The following is a 26,945-nucleotide window of genomic DNA, read 5'->3' as shown; positions in this document are numbered from 1 at the left end:
ATTAGTGTCTTTTTCTTTTTTTTAAAGTCCCAGTGTTAAAGCCAAAATTCAACTAAGTAAATTTTAAAGATCTTATTGGCTTTATTCAACAAATCATGAATCAAAGACTTTTGTAGGCAGAAGGGAGCAGGACAAGGAAGTTATACTAGCAAAAAAATGGGTTGTTTTTGGCAAGGCCACTTTCCCTTAGGGGACAACACCCCAAAGAGGGTACAAAGGATACTACCTTCCCAAGAGCCAGAGCCACTCACAGAAACAGCCAAAAGAAAGAAATACTTAAGACGAATTCACCTGTCAAATGGTGGGACTCCAGCTACAAATGGAGTGCAACCCATATTTCTGTCTGGTCATATTTTTGCACCCATGCCTAGTTGTTGAGCTGTCTGTATGTGCAAGAACTGACGACCTGCATGTCCCAGGCACAGAAAGCCGAGCCAAGTTCTCAGGGCACAACATGTGTCAAGCAAGAAAGCAACCGCTGTCCCTGGGAGAGAAAGGATCAATAACCAATGGGCCCCGATTTGAAAAGGAAGAGACAGCATGGAATTTTATTTTTCTCTCTCTACTGGGTACTACAAACAGAGATCTGAAAGAGCTGACTCTGCTAAGAATTCTCACCCTTAGCCAGCTTCTGCCAGTTTTCCCAGGATTCTGTCTTCTGCGGGCTCTGAGTGGGGTTTAAAATAGAGAGTGTAGTCCAGTGTAGTTCCACCAGAATTTGGCACGGTTCTCATTCCTTTAAATTCCAGTTTCCTCCCTGGTCGTTTAAGGAAATAACTGGTGGCAGCTTACCAGAAAATCCCTCAGAGTCCCACCAACCCTGGGAGGGGCCCATCTGCGGACCATTGTTTGAAGGTAGATATGGGGTCACTCAAGTTGACGTTGAAGAGTTTGCACAAAACCTTTCAGGACAGTGTGCTTGCCAGTGTCCTAGTAGACTAGAGGTGAGACACTTTTCCTGGGCCAGTCTTTTGATGATGGACCCCTAGGAGGGGGTGTGGGGGGAGGCCCAGGTGTTGCTTTAGCTTCCTGGCCTTGAAGCTGCAGCAGATGTACAGCTAATAACTTGGCAGACTTTGTTTATGATCTTGTTTCAAGATCTTTTCAAAGAATTCAGTCATGGTCATAAGTTTGGTCAGACTCATGACTTCCCATTCTATCTTACGCCTTTTAATCAATCTGCTAATCACAGGGGATAATCCCTTTACAAAGAGGGCAGCTAGAGCAGGTTGGGTAGCATCATTTATCATATGGAATCCAGAATGTCATAGGAAGAGAGCTTCCAGACATCTTTAAAGTTGGCCATAGATTCATCCTTCTTTTGTTTGCATGTTTGAATAATGGACCAATCAGTGCAGGCAGGAAAGACTAGGAAAAGCTTTGAAAAAGTTGGTTACTATTTTGCAAGACTTTTCCGGTCCATAAGGGGACCATGTTGGAGATCAAGGATCTTGAATATCATCCTTAAGGTTTCACCATTCGGCTTTCTGCATCTGATTTGGGGCTTCACCAGGTCCTACCAGTATGTGCACAAGCTGATAAAGATCTGACAGTCCAAGGTCATTGGCCCCAAAAAGGATTCTAAATTCTTCAGAAAACTTTTGAGAATCCTCTCTGGGTTTAAGAAATCCTTTAACTATGGCCCTTAGTTTGGTCTTTGACCAAGGAGTGAAAGATGCCTGAAGAGGATTGCCTGCAGCCTTGGGTGGTCTTATTTTAAAAGGTAACTGTTTAATCATCTCTTCAGAGTAAAAGGCAATTCAGATAAAGGATTAGTAGAACATGAAAAGTCAGGTAAAGGATAGAAGGGAGCAGTAGGAGTCACGTTGGTCTTACAGTTTTTTGTTTTCGGTATTTGTGTCTTTAATTTTACATTAGCCTTTTGCAACAAATCTTCAATGAGGCTGTTTTGGAATCTTGAAGGCTTTTGGAGGCTTCTGCATAACAATTAAAATAGGCGTCCTATTCTGTTTGATTGATATGGAAACACTTGCTTTCAAGGACACTTCTTAAATGAATGAGCTTGTCTAATTGGAATATTCCTCCATAACGTCCATTGTAATTCTAGGTTGTCTTTAGCAGCATTTTTGCCATGTTTGTAGATACCTACAGCCTCCAGGACCATGGTACTTAGACATAAAATAAGCAGGTGTGCCAGAAGGTGGCACACTCAGTTCTTTGGAGCTTGAGTTAGCTACACCTTGGGTCTCTCAGAGCCAAATTAATACCTAGAAGGGGTGTGCCCCTAGGGTGGGGATCGTGTGGTGTTTTAGGTGTACCTCATTGCCTGGAAATTTTCTTGAGTTTGACAGGTGACCTTGTGTCAATCTAACTCATTCCATGACCAACTTATCCTAACACCGAAGTCTTAGATTTAGGAGGGGAGTGCTCTAACAGCTTTAAGTGCTCAACTCATGCCCACCAATTTTGCAGCTTTGCCCTCCAAGATTCCCATTAGCAATAGCCTTTATCTCATATGCACATTAATAGAACTAACAATAACTGAGGAAATGGAACTGTGGACACCAGCAGTTACCTACTGGTCAAGAGAAGGTCTTGCATGTGTACCACCCATGTTTCCCAGTGCAGAACTGGCCGGCAGCCCTTAACAAATGGAACTGGGGACTGAACCAGAGTCTAGGGGCTTGGGTTCCAGGTGGAACTGTGCTAGCTCAGGATGGTGGAAACAATGTAGGGGTGATGGGCTGGGGTGGGAGGAGGCAAAGCAGCCTGCTCTGCTTTGCTTGTAAGGCCCTCAGGACTTGACTGTGAAGGCAGTAGGGGTTGTCGGGGTTCACTGTGCACTTGTCTGTTTTCTTCTATTCAAAAAGTATTTCAATTCAGAAATGTTAAAACATATACAAAATAGAATAGTACAACGAACCTCTTCATACTCATTATTCAGGTTCATTATCAATATATAGCCAATCTTGTCTCATTTACACTTTTCCTCTGGCCACTCCTCCACCCCTTGGATTATTTTAAACAGATCCAGGCATATTTAGTCAGTAGTTCAGCACTATCTCTAAGAAAACACTCTTTTAACCACACCACAGTATCATTATGACAATTCAAAAATTAACAGTAACTCCAAATATCATATAGTTTTCAACCAGTTTTCAAATTTCCCTGATTGGCCGAGAGACATCCTTTAACTGGTATGCTGGATCCGCACAAGCTCCACCCACTACATTGGGTTGGTGAGGCTTCAAGTCCTGTTGGATCAGTAAGAGTTGCTCCTTTGTGCACTTGCTCCCGGCAGTATTTGTTGAAGAGAACAGGTGAAGTGCCCTGCTTTCTGGGTTTGGTCATTGAGGGGAATTGAGCAGAGGTGTGTCATGGCTCAGGATCCTGGCTGGAATAGCCTGGCAGCCTGGGGAAGGCAGACGAGGGGGCCTGATGAGCCAGGGGCACAGCAGCAATCTGCCTGGGAAAGGACGGGTGTGCCAAGGCTGAGGCAGTAAAGATAGAAAGCAGGGACAGGTCCGAGAAATATTCAGAAGTGATATTAGAGGTAGAAGGTAAGGGAGGAGGAATCAGCTGGTGGCACCCATGTTTCTGATGGAAGCAACTTGGAGTACAAGGTGTCGTGAGCCAGAGGGAAGGATGAGGGGGAAGAGAAAGGGACAGTGTATCATTAGGATCCAGATTTGGTCATTTAAACAAAAGCCAAAACAAAGCACACACATACACACTGATGAGATTCATGACATATCACCCTAAAATACAGCATGTCGACATAGCGAATACTCCAAGTGGAAGGAATTTGAGGAATGTGCAGGAAGGACTTTCTGATCTTTGCCTGAAGCAGGTCATAGAACTTTATGTGAGAGGCACCCTCCCTATACCCGGAGAAAAGGAGCGTCCATGCCTCAGAAGATAAAGGCACACAGGGGAACCCGGCCAGGCCCTGCTAAGAACCCCCTCATCGCTATGCTTAGCTGATGCTCGTCGTCCTGTCATATATTTCCACAACCTTCCACTCCTCATCAAATCTAACATAAAGACACTCAGATTTAACCACTTCTTTGGGTCTTCATTTCCTTATGAAGGCTCCTATGTCACGTAAAATTTATATTAAATAAATGTGTATGCTCTTCTCTTGTTAATCTCTCTTTTGTTTTAGGAGCCCCAGTCAAGAGCTTAGAAGGGTGCAGGAAAAATATATTTTCCTCTCCTACCACACACACACAAAATGATTTAAATAAAAGAGAAGCTTGTTTGTTTTCCATATAGATGTCGAGTGAGTAGCTTACAACTGATATGGTAGCTGCATAGTGTTGGGACACAGGCTTCTTCTACCTTGTTCTGTCATCTACAAGGTCCAAGATAGCTCATCGCCAAGTGCACCCAGCCCCAGACAAATGGAGGGACAGCATGCCTCTTCCCTGTAAGGTCATGAGCCACAAGGTTCCTGTATCCCTTTGGCTAGACCTTAGTCATAGGGCCAGACCTTGCCACTTGGAAAATGGGCAGTGCCATCCTGTGCCCAGCTAACACTTGAGTTATTCTGTTAAAGGCTGCAGAGGAGAGTGGGTAGGGTTAGGGGAGTCTTTGCAGCAGAAGGTGTGGTTTGGTTTGAAGCATACTGAGTTTCAGGCACCCCTGGGGAATTCCAAGGGACATATGTGCAACCCAGAAGAGAGGTCTCTGGGGGAACACTGGTCTCAGGATTCATGACTGTCATTAGGAAGCCATAGGTATTTGATCAAGGAAGGACCCCAACAGACCCAGGATTTAGGAGGGCGAATGTCCTTTGTGGGATCAACTGGAGAGGCATGAGGCTGAAAGTGGATCATTTAGGAGCTGTTAGAATGACCTAAAAGAATTTGCAGGGAAAGTAGCCATAGAACTGAGCAAGTGATCAGGTAGGACTGAAGCGGCAGAGTGTGGAGTCAAAGATGACTCAAGGCAACACGTCTGTGTGCCCGAGAAACTGAAGATGCCATTTATAGAAAAGATAAAAAGAAGGACAGATCTCTGGTAGGGTGGGTGAATATGGGGCTAGGTGGAGAGGAAGAGAAAGAGCTTGGTTTGAGACATTTTAATATGCGGTGCCAAAAGTCATCCAGGTGGCACTGGGACAGAGGGTGGTGACAGGCCCAGGCGAGGTATCAGAGCTCAGGATTTAAATCTAGATTCTGTCACTGACCTTGAACAAATACATACCACCTCTGCACTTCAGTGTCCTCAAAAATAAAATAGGAATAATAAGAGGACACATAAGGAGGATTGCATGAATACATGTAAACATGCACATATCAAGTGCTTGACATATTTGATATGTTTGGTTTTCCTATTACAAGGAATGATAGTATGTTAGGGTGACAGTCATTTGGAAATACAAGCGAGAAGCTACAATTAGAGGTTAGAAATAAAACTCTGGGGATCCTTGCAACAAGGTGGGGGTGTGCAAGATCCCCAGGGAAGAAGCTGGAGAGGGTAAGCACACTTGGCCATGCACGTGTGGAGAGGCCTCCCCAACCAACCCCACTGTCCCCCGGGCACCTGTGGTTCCTGCACCATAGATAATTGCCTTCCCAGCACTTACCAACCTTGTCATTCCCCATTAGTTAGCTGATTATTCCCTTACAGGTCCATTTCCCACTAAAACCTCTTTTGTGCAGGCCCCTGGGAAATTCCCCAGCACAGAGTAGGTGCTCCATAGTTATATGTTGTTTGAAGGAATTGGGTGGGGAAGGAAAACCTGCTCTGGGGCAGGAGTCTGCAAATATTTGTGTTGCCAGGGAGGAGCACTTGATGAGAATAAAATGCTAGGAGGCGGTGGAAGGGATGGGGTAGGGTCAACCTTGCCTGGCTTCCTATGGTTTACAGCAGCCACACTCTACCCTTAGGCTTATTAAATGACAAAACGGTTTTCCTGAGACTGAAGCTTGGAAATGTGGTCGGCCAAGCAGATCTAATCACATAAGCAAGTGAAAAATAAACAGCCAATGCCTGGAATGGCTAATCAGAATGCAAAAAATGCATAGGTGGCTCTCCTCGAGGCCAGCTAGCCACCTTCCACGTGCATGTCCATGAAGCCTCCCCAGGGATGTCCAGAAACTCTGAGCACTTATCTCTCTGCAAGGGACTGCCAAGTGTTTTATGAACACAGCAAACGGTTCTCAGGGCAGAGAAATGACCTGTCTTCCAAGAAGGAAGAAGTCACAGTTGGGCCACGTGGTGTCTTCCTCCAAATAATTCATCCCTGTCAAGACAAACACAGACCCTCCAATGTGACTCTCCAGTGTGACCGTGTGGAAGTCCCCAGGCTTACGGAGGGAGAGCAGGCAGGGCCCTTCCAGACCATCCACGCCAACCTCATGGCCTCATCTAATGATGAGAAACCAAGGCCTTGAAGGGAGCCAGAAGATCAGAGAGTGGTTTTTTCCTGAGCACCTACTATGTGCCTGGCACTGTGACAGCTGCTCCCCAGTATGTCCTTCATTTAAACCTCTTAAGTATTTTCTGTAGCTTGTTGGAAAGATTGATATGAATGTCTTCCTCTGTGAGGACAACTAACTTACCCAAGCCCCAAGTTGATGGTAGAGATTTGACACAAAGCCCAGGTCCATAGGTCACCCAGGAGGGTGAGGGTATGCTGTGGGGACAGCCCATAGAGTCTGTGAGGGTTACTTAATATGTGTTCATACTCAATACATATTGATTACTTAATAATATTACTTAATAATATGCCCCATACTGGCCGTGGGCTGAACCAGGGCTCTTTGTATCACCTTCACTCAGGGGTGAGTGAGGAATCCAGATGGAGGGAGGCTCCCTGCCACAGACAAGAGGGGCGGAGGCCTATAGGGACCCACACTGCCCTTAAAATTAGCCCAGAAGAGCATGCCTCCCAGTTCACTGGCTAACACAAGTCATTTGCCACATGCAACCTTAAGGGAACAGAGAAGGCAACCATGTGGAGTGGCTGGAGACCCACAGAAATATCTTGAGGGCTGCACTGACAGCCACCAGCCACACATCTCCCCTGCCGATCCCCAGAGAAGCACTGAGAGGCTCCCTGGATGGCAGAGGCTCCCTACTCCTTCCCTGCGCACCCCACTTTCTGCATTCCCAGGCTGTCTTCCTCTATGTGGCGGAAAAGAAGCAACTGTTTATTCTTTCTTCTATGGCAATTTATATCAATATACATATCTTGGCAAACATTTACAGACCCCAGACCTGAAAGAGGATATGCAGAAAGAACTAAACTTATAAGCTATAAGGTACAATAAAATAGTGTCTGGTTTACCCAGATTCTTGATATTAATGCTTATTTTCTGGATGATATATGATGGTGGAAAGATACTCCCTCCTAGCCTATTTCTTTTTTTTGCCTCCAAACTGCCTGCAAAACTTTTACATTAGTTTAAAATTAAGGGAGTAGAGGGACTTCCCAAATAGCATTTTGTAAATCTGTGTGTGTGCGTGCGTGTATGTGTATTATGGAAACATTTTAAACATACACCAAAGTAAAAAAGAATAGTATTGTGGTTGTTTACAAACATATCTGCAAGTCACCCAATGTGCCTGTCATCAAGAGGCAGAGTCTGTGTCCCTCTCCCTGTGCACCTGGGTGGGCCTCTTGGACCGCCTCACCCGAGGAATGTGACGGAGATAATGCTGCGCGGCCCCGAGCTTGCTAAGAGAGGCAATACAGTCTGCCCGGTGCTCTGCTGGGACCTCCAACTTGGGAGCCCTGGACTAACGTAAAAGGGATCCTAAGAGCTGATGTTAGCGAGAGAAAAATTTGTTTTCCCTCTACCCACCATAGGCTTATTGGGGGATCCTGTAAATCAGAATGACAGAAGATTAATAAGAAAAAAACAAAAGTTTATTAATATGCAGCACACATACATACAGGAGAACTCAGTGATGAGGAGCTCAAAGGGGTGGTTAGAACTTGGGCTTACATAGCATCTTAGCAACAGACAATAAATTTGTAGGGAAGGGGCAAGACAAAGGAAGAGGACTTTGAGCTTCTAGGGGCAGCAAATTGTTGGAAAGCAAATATATGGGGAAAGTACTAGGTGATAAGAGCTAATTTTAGCAGTTGGTTCCTCTGGTACCATCTCTGAACTAATCAGGGTCTAGAGTTGTCTCTGGTGATTAACCTCTGACCTTCCTGATAGGGAGGGGAGGAGAAACACCTTTAAAAGTTTATATCCTGATTTAGGCAAATAGGAGGAGGGCAGAGGGCTTTTCTGGTATCTGCTTTTTCTCAATTGCCTTCAGTTCAAAATAATCTTTATGCTAAAGTGGCATATTTGGGGGCACATATTTTGCTACTCTTCATTGTCATACTAGATGATCTTAGACAAATAGACACACAGAAAGAGAGAGAGAGAGAGACAGAGACAGAGAGTCCAGAGAGCCCCAGCTGTTGGCATCTTCCCAGCCCAGGTAACAGGCATGTGCATGAGTGGACCTTAAGCTTCCAGCCCAGCCACCTCTGACAATTGCAATCCCATGAGAGACAGAAAATGAGAACCGTCTTAGCTGAGCTCAGTCAACCCCTAGCACCTGAAAGGTAATGATAAAATGACTCGTTTTATGCCTCTAAGTCTGGGGGTGATGTGTTACACAGCAGTAGGAAACCAGAACACAGATAGCAAACCCCATGTGTGCATCACCCAGCTTCAACAATGATCAACTCATGACCAGTCTTGTTCCATCTAAATCCCCACTGAATTGTCCCATCTCCAATTATTTTGAAACAAATCCCATGTGTCCCATCATAGCATTTCATTCTAATATGCCAATATTTATCTAACAAATTTAAGACTCTAAATATATACTTAACCACAATACCATGTGTGGGTTGAAATGTGCTCAAAAAAGCTATGTCAGCGTCCTATCCCCTCTACCTGTGAATGTGATCTTCTTTAGAAACAAGGTCTTTATGAATAAAATCAAGTTAAGATGAGGTCACACTGGATTAGGGTGGGATCAATCCAGTGACTGCTGCTCTTATAAGAGGAGAGAAATTTGGACACAAAGACACATGGTGTGAAGGGAGAATGCCATGGGATGATGGAGGCAGAGATTAGAGCAATGCACCTATAAGTCAAGAAATGTGACAGAGGTCACCAACAAGTGCCAAAGGCTGGAAGAGGCAGGGAAAAGATTCTCCCTCAGCCTCCAGAAGGACCCAGCCCTGCCGACACCTTAATTTTGGGCTTCTAGCCTCCAGAGCTGAGAGGGACTGCATTTTGGTCATTTTGAGACACCCGGTTTGTGGGAACTTGTGAGGGCAGCCCTAAGAAGTGAAGACACAATCCAAGAAGCATTGTATTTTTTGCCATCTGAACTTTTTTTTTATTAAGGTATCATTGATATACACTCTTATGAAGGTTTCACAAGAAAAACAATGTGGTTATTACATTCACCCTTATTATTGAGTCCCCCCACATACCCCATTGCAGTCACTGTCCATCAGTGTAGTAAGATGTCACAGAGTCCCCATTTGTCTTCGCTGAGCTACACTGCCTTCCCCATGACCTCACACACACCATGTGCACCAATCATGATTCTCTAAAATCCCCTTCTCCCTCCCTCCCCATCTGCCCTCCCACACCCCTCCCCTTTGGTTACCACTCGTCCCTTGGAGTCTGTGATTCTGCTGCTGTTTTGTTCCTTCAGTTTTGCTTCATTGTTATACTCCACAAATGAGGGAAATCATTTGGTATTTGCCTTTCTCTGCCTGACTTATTTCACTGAGCATAATACCCTCTAGCTCCATACATATTGTTGCAAATGGTACGATTTGTTTCTTTCTTATGGCTGAATAGTATTCCTTTGTGTATATGTACCACATCTTTTTTATCCATTCATCTACTGATGGACACTGAGGTAGAAGCATTGTGTTTTAAATTAAAAAGTAGGCATGTTCTTTTCCTCTCATGTACAAATTCTTGTCCTGCCCAAGATTTTTAATGCTTCTAATCATATATGGAATTATTTTGTGCCTCATAAAAATATAAGACCCTAAACATTACTGGGTCTATCACTGTTCCTCCTCCCTCACGTCATAAACAGTCGTTGCCCGGACCCAGTCAAGAGAACTCAGGCACTGTGGGAGTTCAAGGGCCAGGAAGCTGTGGTGGGGGGAGAGCAGGTGAGCTCTGGCCCCAGACAAACCAGGTCCTTCTCACACTGCACCATTTTAGCTGGTGCCTGTGGCTTGGGCCGGGAGGGCAGGGTGGGCAAGGGGGTTCTCCTGCCTAAGTTTTGTTCACTCAGTTGCACAAGCAGATTAACCCTTTATATTCCAAGGTACTATGGTGGGAATAAATGGGGTGGTTTGTGAGAATGCTGGCCCAGCGCCTGGCACTTCAAAGATTGTTTCCACTTTGAGTAACCAAAGTTGGAAGAGAACCCGGGCTGCTGAATCTCTTGGTCTCCTCAAAGTGTTGCAACAGATTCCAAGTCCATGTGCAGAAAGCATGAGATGGTCCTGTCTTCTCTAAGTCCAGGAAGAAAGTGCATTGGCTTGAGAAGCTGCCCTTGACAGGTTAAGGGCAGAATAAGTAGGGCCTGAAGTGGTGTGGTTTTAGGGGAATTAGGAGGATTCTAAAAGAGTCCTAAAATTCTACTTTAGGAATGATATTCCTTTTATCCTGAGCTCTGCACTTGTATCTTCCAAAATATAAGTGGAAACTCAGTAAGTCCCCACAACCCCAGAGAGAATTAACTCAGTAGAATGCATCCCTCTAAGACTGGAGGGCCTGGGATGGTATAAGGGCACCACGGGAGCAGGGAAAAGGGATCATTTCAGATGGTATGTCCCCGAAGCCTTCCTGTCCTCTGGGGTATGCTGGGCTCAGGTGAAGGGCAAACTAATGCAGTGGCTACAGATGGGATCTGGTGACCCTGCGATCCTCAGCTGCGAGTGTGGCCCTCTCTCCCTGCTCTTCTGCTGCAGCCGCATGACCCCTGCAAGGCCCTCCTCCTCCCTGACCTCGTGTTCCTCACATGTTTAGCCAGGGTGTCAGGCTAGACAGAATGGAGACACTTTCAGGCCTGAAGGCCTGTGGCATCACCAACTAGAGCTCTAACTGGGCTTGTACAGCTGGAAGTTGGCTGACTTGTTACTTATGTCTTGGCTTCAAGGAAGAGGAAACTGAGCCAGTGGTCACTTCAGCCCAAAGGCATTGTTTAAGCCCAGAAACCAAAGGTTCACACCCCAGGGCTAGACTGGTAGCTATTTGTGTCCCCAGGATGTCCTATCCCTGTGTTCCTCAGGGAGGGTTTAGGTTTCCAGGCTTGTGTAGCCTCAAGGGCACAGAATGGCTTCACCTCCCCCCACCCACTTCCCACCTTGGCACTCAAACAGGAGTGCAAATCTTTCCCACAGGCACTCAGCCGGTTCCCCTTACATGGCCTTAGCCAGGACTGGGTCATGCGTCCCAGGGCCCAGCCTACTTACCCAGATGCCCAGACACGGCTGGAGCAGATCCAAGTTCTGTTGGTAGGAGAAGAGGAGAGGTGCATGGTGGGGAGGCCCCGGCTGGCCCGTCGGCCCGGCTCCTCCAGGGCAGTCCTCAGTCAGAATCTCGGCACTCATGGCAGCGTAACTGCGAGAGCTGAAACTAGTTTTAGGATAATCTGCTCTACAAAGCCACTTCTGGGTGGCCAAATGTGAGCTTGCCTCTGTGTGGCTGCTTCCCCAGACCAGGGACACCTCAGGGCAGCCGGTTCTGGCAGAGTGGGGGCAGGAGGGTGCTCGGGAAAGTCCTCACCAGGACTCCAAGGGGTCTGGTGGCAGCTGGTGCCTGTGCTTCTCCACAGGGGAGCAGGACAGAGGGATGGCAGCCATGTCTCTGTAGAAACCTCTCAGGCCTGCACACCAGATGCCCCCCAGAAAGCACCGCTGTGGCCCCTCCACCCCTGGCCGGCTGCAGACAGCAAGCTAGGTCCTCTCAGAGGCCTCGGTAGTCTCGATTTACCAGTCAGACAATCGCCCCATCCCTAGCTGGTGTTGGCTCCAAAACATAGGCAGGGAGAAGTCAAGGTGAGACAGAGAAAGTAAAGGCAATGTGCTTCACAATCTCTGTTAGGAGATGATGGATAATGGAAGTGGGAGGGATTAAAATAATCCATTAAAAAAATTGTCAAGTTAGAGCAGAGGGATGTGCACAAGGCAGCATGCCGTGGGGACCAAATGTGGCGTTAGGAGACCCATATCCTGGTCTCTGACATTTAATACTTGTGTGATTTGGGACAAGTTCCCTAATTTTGCTGAGCCTCAGTTTTCTCTTCTGTAAAATGGACCTAACAATACCTTTTACATTGGGCTATCATGAGTCTTAAAGAAAATGTGATACACTAATGTAACAGTTTCTACCCTGAGAATCAGTGTGACTTAGCAGAAGGAACACACACTTTGGGGCAAGAGTGGCACCTAAGTCCCATCCTGCTCCATGGCTTCCCCTCCCTGTGACCTCTTCCCCTCTCCAGTGTGGACCTGGCACATAGTAAGTCCTTAATAAGTGGTACCTGTTGTTGCTATTATTATTATTGCCAAATTTTGCATTGAGATGTAGTCAGTTCCTTATCCTGATCTTTGGCATCACTTTCACCACTGTGCACAACAAAGTGCCTGGCACATAATTGATGCTCCACAAGTGTTTGCAAATGAACAAATGAATGAATGAATGAACAATGGCTGGTGCTCAGTGAGAGGACATGCTTGAAAGCCTGCTATGGGAGGCTCTCAGTAAATGGCCTCCCCTTCCCTGGCCCTTTGGGGCACACCCACCCAGGCCTGGGCCTCTGGGCCCTCAGTCCACCAACTCGGCTGATTCTCTCCAGACTGTGAGAGGGCTAAAAGCCCCCAACTAGACATGCTCTGCAAAAGACCCTAGCTTGGTTTCTCATGGTTGCTGTGACAAATTACCACAGATTTGGTGGCTTACAACACCACAAATGTATTAACTCACCATTGCGGAGGCCTGAAGTCCAACACGGTGTCCCTGGCTGAGGTCACGTAAGCAGGGCTGTGCTCCTCCTCCAGCTCTGGGGCAGAATCTGTTTCCTTGCCTTTCCAGCTTCTGCATTCTTTGGCTCCTGGCCCCTTCATCCCTCTTCAAAGCCAGCAATGGCCAGTGGACTCCTTTTCATGCCGAGTCACTCTGATGCTGACTCCTCCCATGTGAGCGTCCTTGTTATCACACTGAACCCACCAGATAATCCAGGATAACCTCCCGATCTCAAGGTCAGCTGGTTAAACCTCAGTCCTCTGCAACCTTAGTCCCCTTAGCTATGTACTCCAGCACAGTCACAGGTTCCCCAGATTAAGTCACGGCATCAATGCAGGGCCATTACTCTGCTTATCATAGATCACTTCCCAGGGATCTGCCTTTCAAATCCATTGATGGTGCTCAGAGGGTTTTTGTGAAAAACAGCATGAAATAGTGAGTCATAAGAAATACATATGTGTTCATTCAGATGAGCAAATATATATTTCCCAGTTGTATGTGGTCTACACTTTTCCTGGAAATGTTGCAGTCTTACAGGTGAAATGGGTGTCTGTCATGTTAATGAGAGACTTTTGGACCCCACCCAAGGGCAGAGGCAAGTTGAATCAGCTAATGGCCAATAGTTTAGTCAACCATGACTGCAATGAAGCCCTCACAAAACCCTGAGAAGAGCTTATTGCCCTCTGCTTTCCTGGGTCCTGGTTGTCTGTGGGAGAGCTTCACTGCTGGGGGAACCAGACTGCCTCCACGTGCCACTGAGCCAGGCCCCCAGCTCCAGGAGATAGAAGTTCCTTTATTTGGGACCTTGCCCCGTGTCTCTCTTCATATGGCTGTTAACTTGTATCCTTTGTGGTATCCTTTATTAAACTGGTAAACGTTCAATCAGTGAGCCGCTCTAGCAAAATAATCAAACCTGAGGGGGAGGTCGCGGGAACCTCCGATTTGTAGGCAGTAGGTCAGAAGCACAGTAGCTGCCTGGGGCTTGTGACAGGCATCTGGAGTTGGGGGAGGATGGCCGTTTTGTAGGATGGAGTCCTTAACCTGGGAATCTGGTGCTGTGTCTGGGCAGATAGCATCAGAATTGAGTTGAGTTCTCAAACACCCTGCTGGTGTTCAAGAATTCTTGGTGTTATGTGTGTGGGAAGACCCCTTCTCCCCCACAGACATTGCAGTCGACTGGGTCTGGAATTTCAGAAGGAGTTTTAAGCACACACTCACAAATAGCCACTCCACAGTTATGGTTCTTGGAATTTTCTTAACTGTATGTCTGTGGATCTTTAATTTAAACAGTAGGATTCAGACTGTTAACCTATAGGTGCTAGGAATTTCCAAGGGAAAGGTCTATTGTTAGCATTCAGCTATTCACTTAGCCATGCATTTATTCAATAACTCATCTATTCAAGATACTTACCATACACCTGTTATAAACCAGGCCCTATTGTAGGTCATGGGCTGAAGCATGAACTGCACAGATGAGGCCCCTGTTTTTGTGAAGCTTACACACTAATGCTGAAGAAAAGTGATACATGAATAAAATAGTAGCACTTAAAACGATTTGGGGAGTGCTAAGTGTTATAAGGAGATGAGTGACCAGGGGATGGTCAGGAACATCCTCCCCAAAGGGATGACTTTTCAGTGAAGACCTAACTGATGAGGCCAATATAGGAAGTTTCAAGTTCTAGACAGAGGTTACTGGCAGTACAAAAGCCCTGGGGCAGAGGCCAGCGTGGCCTGAGGAACTGGAAGAAGGCTGTGGGGAGAGGGGCAGAGAGCAGCCGCCTGGGGTCCAGGTAGGACATGATGGGAATGGCAGTGGACTCGGACAGAGGGTGCTTCTGGGCATGCTGGAGAGGCAGAGCTGATGATAGGAATGAATTGGGTATGTGGAGGGGCCAGGGGAGTGAATGGAGGACTGTACCCCTGATGTATGGACGGGGTACTGAGACGGCAAGTCTGGGAACCCTGAGGTTTGCTGATGTTGTTTTGTTCACGGCCTGGGAAGGATTTGGCACCAAGAGGCCAGCTTCGAGCAAGATAGAGCTGTGTTTAGGTACCTGAGTTGGCTGTGGGGTAGGAAGTTGGGCTCGGGCTTCAGGGAATGGTTTGGGTCGGAGGTCCCATCTGCTCAAGGACGATATGTAGAGCCAAGGCCTGGGGTCTTCCCCAAGGGAGGCTCTAGTGACAGAATGAAAGGCTGTGCCAGCTCCCATCACTGCGTCCCTGCAGCCCAGGCTCTGAGACAGGCAGTCTTCTTCCCTCTGCCCCTCTGCCCTGGCCCCTGCCCTCTCCCCTCCCCTCTGCCAACACCCACTCCAGGCCTCCAGGCACAGAGGCACTTGCTTCTGGCACAAAATTTAAGGTGGTGCCCAAAACACCAACACAACTATTATTTTGGTGCAATTTTTTTTAAAAACCAAAATTAATGTAAAAGAATCCAAGATGAGCAAAATATCAAAATGTTTAAGATGGAATCTTAACAGTGCTGAGCCACATAGAGCCTGAGGCAAGAGGAAAATTCATTCTGATCCTGCCTGTAGTTAGAAAGTGGGGTGCCCCGCTCCCCTCTCCAGAGCCCGGCCTCTATGCCCTCCCACATCTTCCGGGGCTCCATGGGCTCTCACCTCACACATCGGAAACAACTGTTGTGTTTTTTTTAAAAACGCAGGTGCCTGGACCTACCCCCAGGCCAGTGCAAACAGAATGCCAAGGGTGCAGCCTGAGCATCTGTGTTTAGATTTCCCGTTGATTCTATTGTGCTGAGGGACTGGGTATCTCTGGGATGCCAGCCTGGTGGTTGGTTCCCTGGAAAGCCAGCCACCCTTCCTCTGGCGGTTCTCTCGAAGCAGAGGGAAGAGGAAACAAGTAATTACACTTTTCTTTTTTTCTGCACAGACACTGGAGAAAAGCCAAAATGCTAAGCATCTTCCTGCCAATCTGAGATATACCGGTTCCTGGAGAGCTTCCTTGCAGGCAGCCGGCTGCCCGGCTCCTGGCTCTTGCAGCTGCAACCTGGGCAGCCCTGAGCCCTGCTTCCTAGTGGCAGGTCATTGAGCATCACTGGGCTGCAGCGTCCCCTTCTCTCCCAGAGATGGTACACCTCCTAGCAAGGTGTTTGTGAGAAACAAACTCAACGCAAACGCCTTTCACAGCACCAGGCAGCTTTTGCTACGATTATTATTCAACATTTTGTAACAGTGATACTGGGGATGACTGTGTGCACTCCTGAAGGTGCATTTGTTAAATGCCTTTGAGTATGTTTGTTGTGTCCTCCTCAGGAAAACTGTGTTCATTTAGTCCCCAGTAAACATTTATTATTCACAGACTTCCAGGCAGGCACTATTCTAGCACTAGGGAGGGATGGTGGGAACAAAAGAACAAGCCCCTCCCTTCATAGTGCCTGTAGGGAGACAGAATAAGTAGTAACCTCATTATATAGAGGTGTGTGCTGGGAAGAAAAATAAGCAGTGTAGAAGGCGAGAAAGAGCCTGGGAATGCTATTTCATCCAGGGGCTAAGGCACATGGCATCCAAGCAGAGCTGCGAATGAGGTCAGGGAGTGAACTGTAGCATAATTTGGAGAACATTCCAGGCAGGGAAACACAGCGCAAAGGCCCAGGGGTAGAAACACTCTTGGCTGTTCCAGGAGCCATAGGGCCCTGTGGCTGCAGAGAGGTGAGGGATGCTGAGGACAGCAAGAAGCAAAGAGCTTCTTGGCTATGGATTTTTACTCTGGTGCAATGGGAAGCCTCGTGGTATAGCCTAGTGAATTGTGTGCGTGAGGTGTTGCTGTAGAGACCCCTGCTGAGGGGGCACAGGTCTCTGCCCAGCCATAGAAACCTTCTAGCCACCCCCTTTTCATCCTCCAATCCTAGAAGGCAAATTGTCTCTGAGAATACTTGCCTGGCATTGGAGGCACAGGACAGGGGCTTGCTGCCGTAGAAAGAGTTGTTCAGAAGCAGCTCTGGGCGCCCTAGGCCAGGCCACCTCCACAGGCACCCACGAGCCCCGCAGGGCTTTGCTGAAGCTGCCGCCGACATTCTCCTTACTCCATGCTGCCCTTTTCACATCGGTCAGGTGAGCTGCTGGGAGAGTTTAGCTTTCCCATTTTCTCTTTAAAAGAGACAGGAAGAGCAAAGGAATTAGTTGGAAGCAGAATTCCTAAACCAGAGGATTACTGAAATGCCCACCCCAGTATTCAAGGTGCTCACTGCAGTGGGCAGGCTGTCCCTCTTCCTTGTCTGTGATCCTGGTTTGACAGCAATTGAACCCCACACTGTGGCCGGGGCCTCGTGTCCTCTGGGGCTTCTCCTGGCCTGAGGTAACTGCTCACTTTTCTGGTACCTGGCGGTCTGCCCCTGGGGAAGTGGGGTCAGAATCTATGGAAACTTCCCGCCACTGGAGCAGCGAGGAAGGCTGGAACTGGGCAGAGGTGCAGGAAAGTATTCCACACAAATGAGCTTTTTGTGTCACCCCAAAATTCCTGTGTTGAAACCTCACCCTCAGGATACTGGTAGTGGAGGTGGGGCCTTCGGGAGGTGATCAGGGCATGAGGGGGGAGCCCTCAGGAATGAGATCAGTGACCTTATAAAGAGACCCTGGAGCACTCTCTCCCTGACTCTCACCACGTGAGGATTCAGGAGAAGTCTGCAAGCCAGCAGAGGGCCCTCACCAGCACCAGCACAGTGTGGGGTTCAGTTGCTGCCAAACCAGAACCACAGACAGAACCACACAAGCTGGCACCCTGACTTCAGGCTTCCAGCCTCCGGAACCTAGTGAGAAATAGATTTCAGTTGTATATAAGCTGCCCAGCAGCCTGCAGGGACCCAGACACATGCTCAGTGCATGGGGTACAGAGTGAACACAACTGGCAGAAGCCCCTGCCTTTGGGGTGCTTCTAGGAAGGGGAGACTGCTCCCCAAGCTGAGCTCCTGCCCGCCTTCCCTAGTAAAGGTTCTGCTGACAGAATGATCAGAGCAGCTCCAACAAAGGCTTTAGCTGAAGCTTCTCCCCACATCTTCACAAAGTCAGGTCAGAAGCATCACGGTAGTGATAAAATACTCTCCAGCATTCATTCCACAGACACGTGTTATGGGACTGCTATATGCTGGGCCCTGGAATGTGCAGAAAGTACTGCTGTTCATTTGGCTTTAAAAAATGTTATCATGTGATTGGTATTGAATTTGTACTTATGTGGGGCATTCTGCCTGTGTAAGGACCGCAAGCGTAAGTAGTTTACACCACCATCTGTATTCGTGCCTATTGAAATAACATTACAATTAAGGTAACAGCTCAAAAGGGTCAGTTCCTTTCTGCTCTGACACTACGTGAATCTGAAGGAAGGGCTTGAAGAGAAACTACAGACTGAAATGAGAGGCTGGGGTGATGTTTCTCCCCGGGAGCACCTTTCACTGCACTTTGATCGGAGCTTGTAGTAAACTCCCATCTCAGCAAAAGCATAGACAGCCTGCACCTTGTAGCACCAAGGGGACTTGGAGACTTCTGCTCTAGTTGGGACTTTGCTTCATGATAAGGGTCTTCCCCTGAGGGTGTTAAGTGAGCCAGTGTAGGAACCAAGTCCCTTACACCTTTGCCACATCCCCTTTCTGGGAGCCCTTCACTGGGGGTTTTGTGCACAGTGAGCACTTAATGAATGCATGTACCCTGAATGTTACACATTTCTGTTTATTTGTTCTTACCAATCAAAGAGAATTAGGCCTTTGAGGGAGCTTCTGGGAAAGTGACCATCCGTTCTTTGAAATGACATCAACCTCCCATTTCTGTATCAGTAGTGTAGTGTATTTCCCCTCTTCCCTTTCAGTCTTTTCTTCTGGTCCCAAATCTTCTTATTGGGGAAATCAATCAGAGGCTATTTTTCATAACCTTAGTCATTCTGGTTGATTTAGCTATTATTGGATCATTTTTATTTCTTCCTGAGGTATTCAGATTTAATTACATGTTTTTCTTCCGCCTTTGGTTCAGATATGCTAATTATGTGGTATTTTGTCTGTCTCAAGTTTATTATTAGACTTTTCATTGTCCCTGCATTTGTTAAATTGCAGAGATTTGTATTTTTAGATACAAATCTCTTTCCATTCATGGTGTCATTACTTAAGGAAAGTAAAATATATAGATATAGATACTTAATATTCCCAATTCCTGGTGTAGAATTCTACTTACTGAATTGAAGCTGGTTAATTCTGTTGCCATCTAGCTTATGAGCACTACTTAAGTAGGGTCAACTTAGTACTAGAGCTTTTCCTTGTAATAAATGTGGATAAACCAGAGGAACTAAGACACTGATGGCTTTTGGTGCCTTTGGTGTGCCTCCCTCTTTAGAATCTTGCTTTGCAGATGAGTTTAAAGTTTCCACATGGATAAATGGGGGGGCTGGTTTGGAACCCGTGCCTGCATTATCCTGCATTCCTGGTGTAAGGAGGCAATGGGCCAACAGCTATTGCTGTGACCCTTCCCTTCAGTGTCAAGGAAGCCCCACCCACTCACATGTCCCTTCACTTTGGCCATTTCACAGATCAGGTAGGGGTTATGATTCTTACTTGACTCACTTGTTCAGGCACTCATGCATCAGTCAACAGGTCCCTGCTGAAGGGCGGCTATTTTGGTACCAAGGAGAGAACTGTTACAGAACAACTAACATCCAGACCTTCATGGAATGTATATTACAGTGGCATGAAAAGTACTTTTGATAAAATCAAATGAAAATATGATACATTAAGTGGTGTGAACAGCAGCACTGCTCCCCAATACTTTGCACCCTGCTTGCCTTAGACTTGTGCATCACACATTGCCATAGGCGGTGCAGTTCCTCCAGCAGGAGTTGGACCACATTTCCCTTGACTTTGGGCTTAGCTATATGGCTCACTTTGGCCAGTGGCACATTTGTGGGCATGATGTAAGCAGGGACCAAAAATATGCCTGTGGGGTTTGGCCTGCTTCTTCTACTTCGGTTGCCACAAGAACATACCGAGTAGTTTCTGGTCCCAGAATAATGAGACATTTGTGAAGCTGACTTGAACCCAACCTGCAGCCTGGGTACAAGCCCAGCAGACCTAAACACTAAGCAGCCACTCAGCTGGGCCCAGCCTAGGCCAACCGATCCAGGAGCCTGCGTATCTCTGAGGGTGAGAATGAAGGCTTGCTCCTGGAAGTGACTGAGTGTGAGGGCTGATTTGTTACAAAGCATTATGACTGACAGACTAATAGAAGTGGTGGTAAGCACTAAAAGAAAAATTCAGAGTAAAAGTAAGGACAGAAAGCACACAGTGTAAGGAAAGACAGAAGGAGTCAGGACAACAGTGTAGGCTCTCTGGAAAGGGGCCATTTGAGCAGGAGCTTGGAGCATTCACATTTGTTGCAGGGATCCTGTGTCAGATTCTGGGCTGCCTCACTTATTGGTCACAGACTTCATGTGGGAGGTACTGCTAATATTAGCATTTTTTAACATAAGGAAACTGAGGCACAGAGAGGCTTTTGTGACTTGCCCAAAGTTTCACATATCATAAGGGAGAAAACTGAGGCTGCATTCTGTTTCTACCCCAATTTGATACACTGTAATGAGGCTTTGGCACTAAACTCCTGCACTTAGCACAGACCCCACATGTTTAAGGGCATGGTCCCCAACAAGACTGATCTGGTTTCAGATGCCAGCTGCACTCTGGGGGTGCATCGGCCACTGGCACAACTAACTGACCTGCTATAGATTCAGGGGTTTCCATGACCTCCCTCAGGTTCAGTAATTTGCTAGAATGCTCACAGAACTCAGAAAAGTACGATACTTATGATTACAGTCTATTATAAAGGATGTACGTGAGGAGGACCAGTCAAAAGGACACATAGCAGTGAGTTCTGAGGGATGCCAAGCTTTCAAACTCTCTCCCATGCAGTCAGAGCTCATCACCCTCTTGGCACTTCAGTGTGTCCACCACAGGAAGCCATGGTGTCCAGTTTCTATCAGGACTTCATTAGGCAGGCGTGCTTGAACATTGGCTGTATGATTGAACTCATTCTTCAGCCGCTGTTTCCTCCCTGAATGTCGGACGACTGTCCCAGCCCTCTTATCACATGGGTCTTTCTGGTGACCAGCCCCATCCTGAAGCTACCTAGGAGCCCACCCTGAGTTGCCTCACTGGCACAACAAAGACACTCTTGTCAGAGAGTCCAGGAGGTTTAAAAGTCTGTCCCAGGAGCATGTGAATGAAAAAAGTGGTAACCAAAACTCCCTGGGCAGATTAAGTGGCAGGAAAGATGCAACAAAAGAAATATTTTGTAAACTGGAAGAAAAACCTGAAGAAATCACCCAGAATGCACCACTGAGAGATGACAGTAAAGAAAGTAGGAAAGGTTAGGAGACCAGAGAACAAAGTGAGAACTCTCAAATGTCTAACAAGGTGGCAGTAAGAAGAAAGAATGAAAGAGAAGCAAAACTTGATGACAAAATGGCTGCCAATTTCTAGAAATGATGGGAAAGCTTCCTCATCTTCAGGAAGCCTAACTAGTGTTAAGTGGGGTACTTAAGAAGACATCTGCATCTGAACATCAAACATCTTAAAATCATCCAGACAGAGATAAAAAACAGATTATACACAAAGGAATTACAGTGAGACTAACACCTGATTTCTCAATTTACAATGAAGCAAAGAAATGGTGGAATGATAGCTTCAAAGTGCTAAGACTGCTGGCCTAGAATGGACTAGAATGAGGAAGAGAATGGCAATTGAAGTTGCTGAAATGAAATGTAAATGGGAATGAAAAAAATCCAGAAGCTTGGAGATGCCACCAATTGGACCTGCAGGTAAAAGACTAGGTAAACCTTCAATCCCAGTTCCGTGCTAATGGCCTGAATTAGTATTGCCATTGTCAGAAATTGGAAACCAGGAAGGACAGATTTGGAGGAAATAAAGATAAACTGACAGATTTTGTTGTCATTACTATTGTTCTTCCTGATTATGATTGTAAAACAGATTTGGATAATGTATGAATGCTCATTTTTAATAAACTCTATAATTTTCCTAGGGTGGAATATCTCATAATGTTTTTTCAAAATAAAGTAAGTAACACATGTCCATAGAAGAAAAGTAAGAAATTACCAAAATACACCAAAGAAAAATTACCCATTCATGACTAAAGGATTAACTATTGTTAAAACTTTGCAGTTTGGCATTTTGAACGTCTCCTGTGTTTTGGTATCAGTAGAACATGCAGATAGGCAGTTCGAAGTACGGGGCAAGTATAGACGCTGATGAAATTTGATGTTTGGCTGAGCATTTGTTTAATCTTTGGTTGAGACATTTTCACTTCAAGCAGACAGGGAAAAAAGCAAGAAAAGACATCCTCAGCACTCTTCACCCATGCAGTGGGGCTACTGCAGAGAACCGGGAATCACAAGGCAAATGTTAGTCATGAGTGTATTAACCTTGTTTCCTTGGGAACCGCTGGGTGGAGGGAGAATGCCGGTCACATTGAGCAGGCTGCTATGTGTAAGGCAATTAGTTCCAGGATTTGTCAGATGACAGTTCTATTTTTGAGCACTTTCTTATCAATTAGGAGAAAAATATCTGACATGCAGAGATTTCTCGGCAGTTGGGGCTGCAAGTTAGTTTATAAGCAACAGGAAGGCAAGTTCAAACTGCCTTGTACAAAGATCATTATAATTTGTTCCTCTCCATGGAGGGCCTTGATGGATCAACTCAGAGTTAGGATACAAGCAAGGAATGAAGAGGCTGATGTTCAGCTTGTGCTCCTCGGAATGAGAACAGCTTGTGACAGGAAGAGGCTCCATCCTCAGAGGCGGCACCCTCAGTGTCTCAGCATTTTGCTCTGGAAATTAACAGTGGTGTGGATGACAGAGTTGTTTTTTATGTTAACCATGGGTTTGGGAATGCTTTGAGCAAGAATGACCCAAATAACCACAAGAACTGCAGCCATCGGAGAGCCAGGTGCTGGCAGCGGGAGAACGCATGGCCTTCACATCAGTCAGCCCATGAGCCCTGGGTGCAGGATCACATGGTGACGGATGGGCCTCGGGCTGAACATGGTAAAGGGAGGCAATGAAACTGCGAGGGTCTCATAAACACTCATAAACCCAGAGTGCCATTTATGTGTGTACTGTGTATGCTTTACTTTCTGTGTATTGTCATGTTTTGTCATCTTAAAAAACCTGTCTGGCTGGAGAGAAACTGCTTCTCCCAGGGCTAGCAGGTTGCTAGAGAATGCAAAGGGCCAGCCAGGTGATGCCGGGGTTCTTGTTTGCAGAGCCGAAAAATAAACTTAGCAAACACCCAAGGTAGGAGAGCCAGGGAGAGGCTTCTGGAGAGATACAGTGAGAGGACAGAGCTCCTGGCTCATGCCAGGAAGGGACAAGGGAGCCCGTGGTGGTGCATTGTCTAGCAGATTTATAGGCAGTTGAGAGACAAAGGGCTAGGGATGCAGACCTGCTAAATGGTCCCCAAATGTTTATCTTTGAAGAGACACTAAATTTCTTCTCAGTCTTTTGGATTATTTTGCAGAGTTAAGGCAAGAAATTTACTTCTCTGATTCTTTCCCAGAATAATAGCTTTTTGGTTTGGGAGCACATCAATCAAGAATGCCTGTCCTGCTCCCAAGGTGGGCTGAGTTATTGTCTGTTATGTTAAGAAACCTATTTTTCTTTTGGGGTTTTACAATGCAATCTTATCTTTAAGATGGAATCTTTCCTGTTTCTACTATGTTGTTTGTGCCTGGGCCTGCCTGCTATATTAATTGCCCAGGTTATATATTACTTGATTAGGGCTGAGGGAGGAAAAGCAGCATCTGGGCAAAGTTAAAGAAGATAAGCTGGGCCTTTTAGTAGGCTAAAGTAACTTTTACAATAGCCTCATTTAATTGACACAATGAAGACATGGGCTATGCTGAGTTATTTTAATATCTGGGGGATGCTCAAACAGCCCAAGTTACTCCTGGCTTTTTAGTCTTAACCAATCTCACTGAAGAATGCTTATATTCCTAGTTTGATATTTTACTTTAGAGAATTAATGTGACTCTGACTTTGCTTAATTGTTTAATATGGAGTTTCCATAGGGGTCTTTTTCTAGAGGCCCTCACCCTACTCTGACTACACCCACACTCCCTGTCTCACAGGCACAGCCCTTGATACGCAAACTAACCAGTCTAGGACCTGACCTCCTCTCTCTGTCCCATGCAGCCCAGCTGGCAGTATTCATCTGCCTTCCACGGCCTTGGGCCAGGTACCAGGCAACTAGAGACCAGCCCTATGACCCAAGCCTGCCAGTTATTCCTGCTAGCCAATCCTGTGATGTGCACCCAGTCCTGCCTTCCTTCCTGGGAAACCCCAATAAAGGCGTGGCCAGCCCTTCTGCTCTCCCCTGTCATCTGCCTCCCCACGTGGCATGCCCTGCCTCCTGTCTCTGGGCCTGTGAGGATAATAAACTTTGTTTTCCTGAGCGTCTCCTCTGTCTCCTCTCGTGGCTGCCCTTGGCTGCCCTTCTTATAAAGAGTATAAAACCCTGTGGATAGCAGCCATCATCCACAAACTTACCATGTACTTGTGCCATTTTAAGTTAAGAAAACAGAGGCTTAAAGAGCACACCTGTACATAGTTAGCTAAGGGTAGAGCAGAATGTGAGCCTAGGTCTGTCTGCAGGCCACACTCATTGCCTTCCTCTCACTACTCAAAGCTGCAGGGGCTCCGACCAGCCGCTGGGGCTCCCCTGGGAGCTTGGTGGCAGTGCAGACCCTCAGGGCCCACCCCAGGCCCAGTGAATAGGATTCTGCTTAGTAACCAGATCCAGGCATCCTGAGGGAGGCTTGAGAGAGGCTGTTCCATCCCCACATAGCCTAGCACAATTTTGGGGAGACATGTACCATAGGGCATCTCTGGGAGTGATATAAACAGAGCCCCAAATAAATGCGTGGCTGGATAGGGAGGGCCTGGGATTGTAGAGAAGGAAGCTGGTGCTGCGGGCCGGGATGGTCAGGGAAACCCACCCAAAGGAGGTAAGCCTGTAGGGAATAGTTAGGATTTAAATCCATTAGCACTTAGGAAAGTTTATAAAGCATCCCCCTCACAGGACCCACCTCCCTCCCACTAATCTCCACACACAGTGGCTGCAGAGGTCTCCCAACTGCCTCGGGCACCACGCTTACTTGGGAATCAGCATTTTACCCCTGATCTGGTGACTGCCTTTACTGGAAAGCAGCATCAGATTGTGAGGACAGCTCAGGGGACTGCCTCCCAGCCTCCATGGCACAGAGGGCATCCACATGGCAGTCTCAAATCCTGCTTGGAAATAGCTGTGGTGAGGAGAGCCACCCATCTCTCTGTCCCTGGGTCTCCTTCAGAGCCACCTTGTAGCCAAAGTTGTAAAACGTCTGTCTCCAAGAGCACTTTCTATATTTAAACTCCAAGATGAAATAACATCTAAAGGAAACATATATGTTTAGGTACACGCAATGGCTTAAGATTACCTGCTAAGATAAGGAGTTTTTAAGCACATGATTCTCTGCACACATAGAAGAGTCCTGAGCTGCATTTTTTCATATGCCTACTTACAAGAGAGATAGAATGTGCCATTATCAAAGACAACTAAACATTCAAAGGTCAAACCTAACACCTTGGCCCATTTCCATCGCACTGGTGGTCTGCCAGCTTACACAGGCTTCTCCGGTTCCCTCCCATAATCACCACCATTCCCACCCCCTACCAACCGACCCACCGGCCTTTCCAGACAACACCCAGCACCAAAGATCCAGGCCTGCCATCAGCCTCATAGCGCTCACCAGCACCCACCGTTGTGTTCATATTTATTTGTTTCATGTATCTATTTATTCTCTCTCTCTCTCTCCCTGATAGCTCCTTGAAAGCAAGGATTTTGATAATATTTTTCACCACTGAATCCCCAGCAGCTAAAATACTGCCTAGTACAACACATACCAGTTGAATAAGTAACTGTGTACATAACTAGGCTGATTCCAAGCTTCTCTGGCTTGTGCGGTGGGTGGATGGTGGGGCCATTTGCAGAGGGGGCTGGGAGAGAGGGGCCCTTGTTCAGAGAGGATGAGCATGAATTTGGTTTGGGCGTGCTGAGTAAGGGAAGCCATTGAGAAATGCAGGAAGAGGTGATAATTAGAGCGGTGGAAATTCTGAAGTCAAGGGAGAGTGTCATTCTGCAGAACTGGGAGTGACTGAGGGCTCTCAATCTGTGCTCAGGGCCTCGGGGAGCCTCAGTGCTGCAGTCATCTTTGTAGGGGCCATTCTGGGCCTCACACTGAGGCTTAGAACTCAACCTTTAGGTAAATTACAAACTAGAGCTTCAGGATTCAGCAAGGGATCAAAATGCATACATTGAACTATTTTAAAACATCAGGATGGCAAGTTAATGTCATTTCACATATAGACTTCAGAGACCACACCTAGGGCCATGATTGAATAGTCATGTCTGCTGAGATCTCAGAGGGGAAGAGCAGAAAAAAAATCCATGCCACAAGTTTACCATCCTAGGCCTCAGCCTTGTTGGAGGTCCTCAGCCAAGGAATCGGGGGCACATCCCTGGCCCCTCCCCATCCTGGAAGCAAGAAAATCGAGCATCGGCATCTGGGAGCTTTTGGTTGCTTTTAATGAGCGATTTTTTGGCAGTGGCTCCAGGAAGTTCCCTGTAACTCAGAAAATAGCAAAGAGATTGTCTAGACCAATTTGCATTGACTTAGAAATGTGTGCTGCCCTAAGCAGAACTTGAGTTACTTCAATTCTGTCATGTGTATGTGACCAACTGGAATTTGTATTTGTGTTTAACATTAGGACAGTATAGTAGTGTGCAAATTGCAAGGTGTAATATTTTGGCTTCAAAAGTGCAATATACATAGTCTTGAAATATACTGAATTTGAATAGCTATGCAATGGAAGTTTATTCTTTTTTTAAATTGTGAATTGTTTTAAAACTAGAAGATG

At 46.6% G+C, this 26,945-nt stretch overlaps 1 protein-coding gene across 3 annotated transcripts in view; it reads left to right on the top strand.

The window, feature by feature from the left end:
• GPR45 (G protein-coupled receptor 45) overlaps positions 1-26,945 on the top strand; it is an 80,779-nt gene that overhangs the window by 26,693 nt on the left and 27,141 nt on the right. Inside the window, exons 3-4 of one of the 3 annotated variants that reach the window (XR_005032019.2) lie at positions 23,548-23,605; positions 24,183-24,428. The exons of the other annotated variants lie outside the window; for them this stretch is intronic. The gene's annotated coding sequence lies outside the window, so the exon portion shown is untranslated. Of the gene's footprint in view, positions 1-23,547; positions 23,606-24,182; positions 24,429-26,945 lie in introns of those variants that run through there. 3 annotated transcript variants of the gene reach the window in all.

The sequence above is a fragment of the Manis pentadactyla genome, chromosome 2 (assembly GCF_030020395.1).
Source record: "Manis pentadactyla isolate mManPen7 chromosome 2, mManPen7.hap1, whole genome shotgun sequence".
NCBI classification, from domain to species: Eukaryota; Metazoa; Chordata; class Mammalia; order Pholidota; family Manidae; genus Manis; species Manis pentadactyla.
Note: the sequence above shows the minus strand (reverse complement) of the source record. Positions and strands in the feature narration are given on the sequence as shown.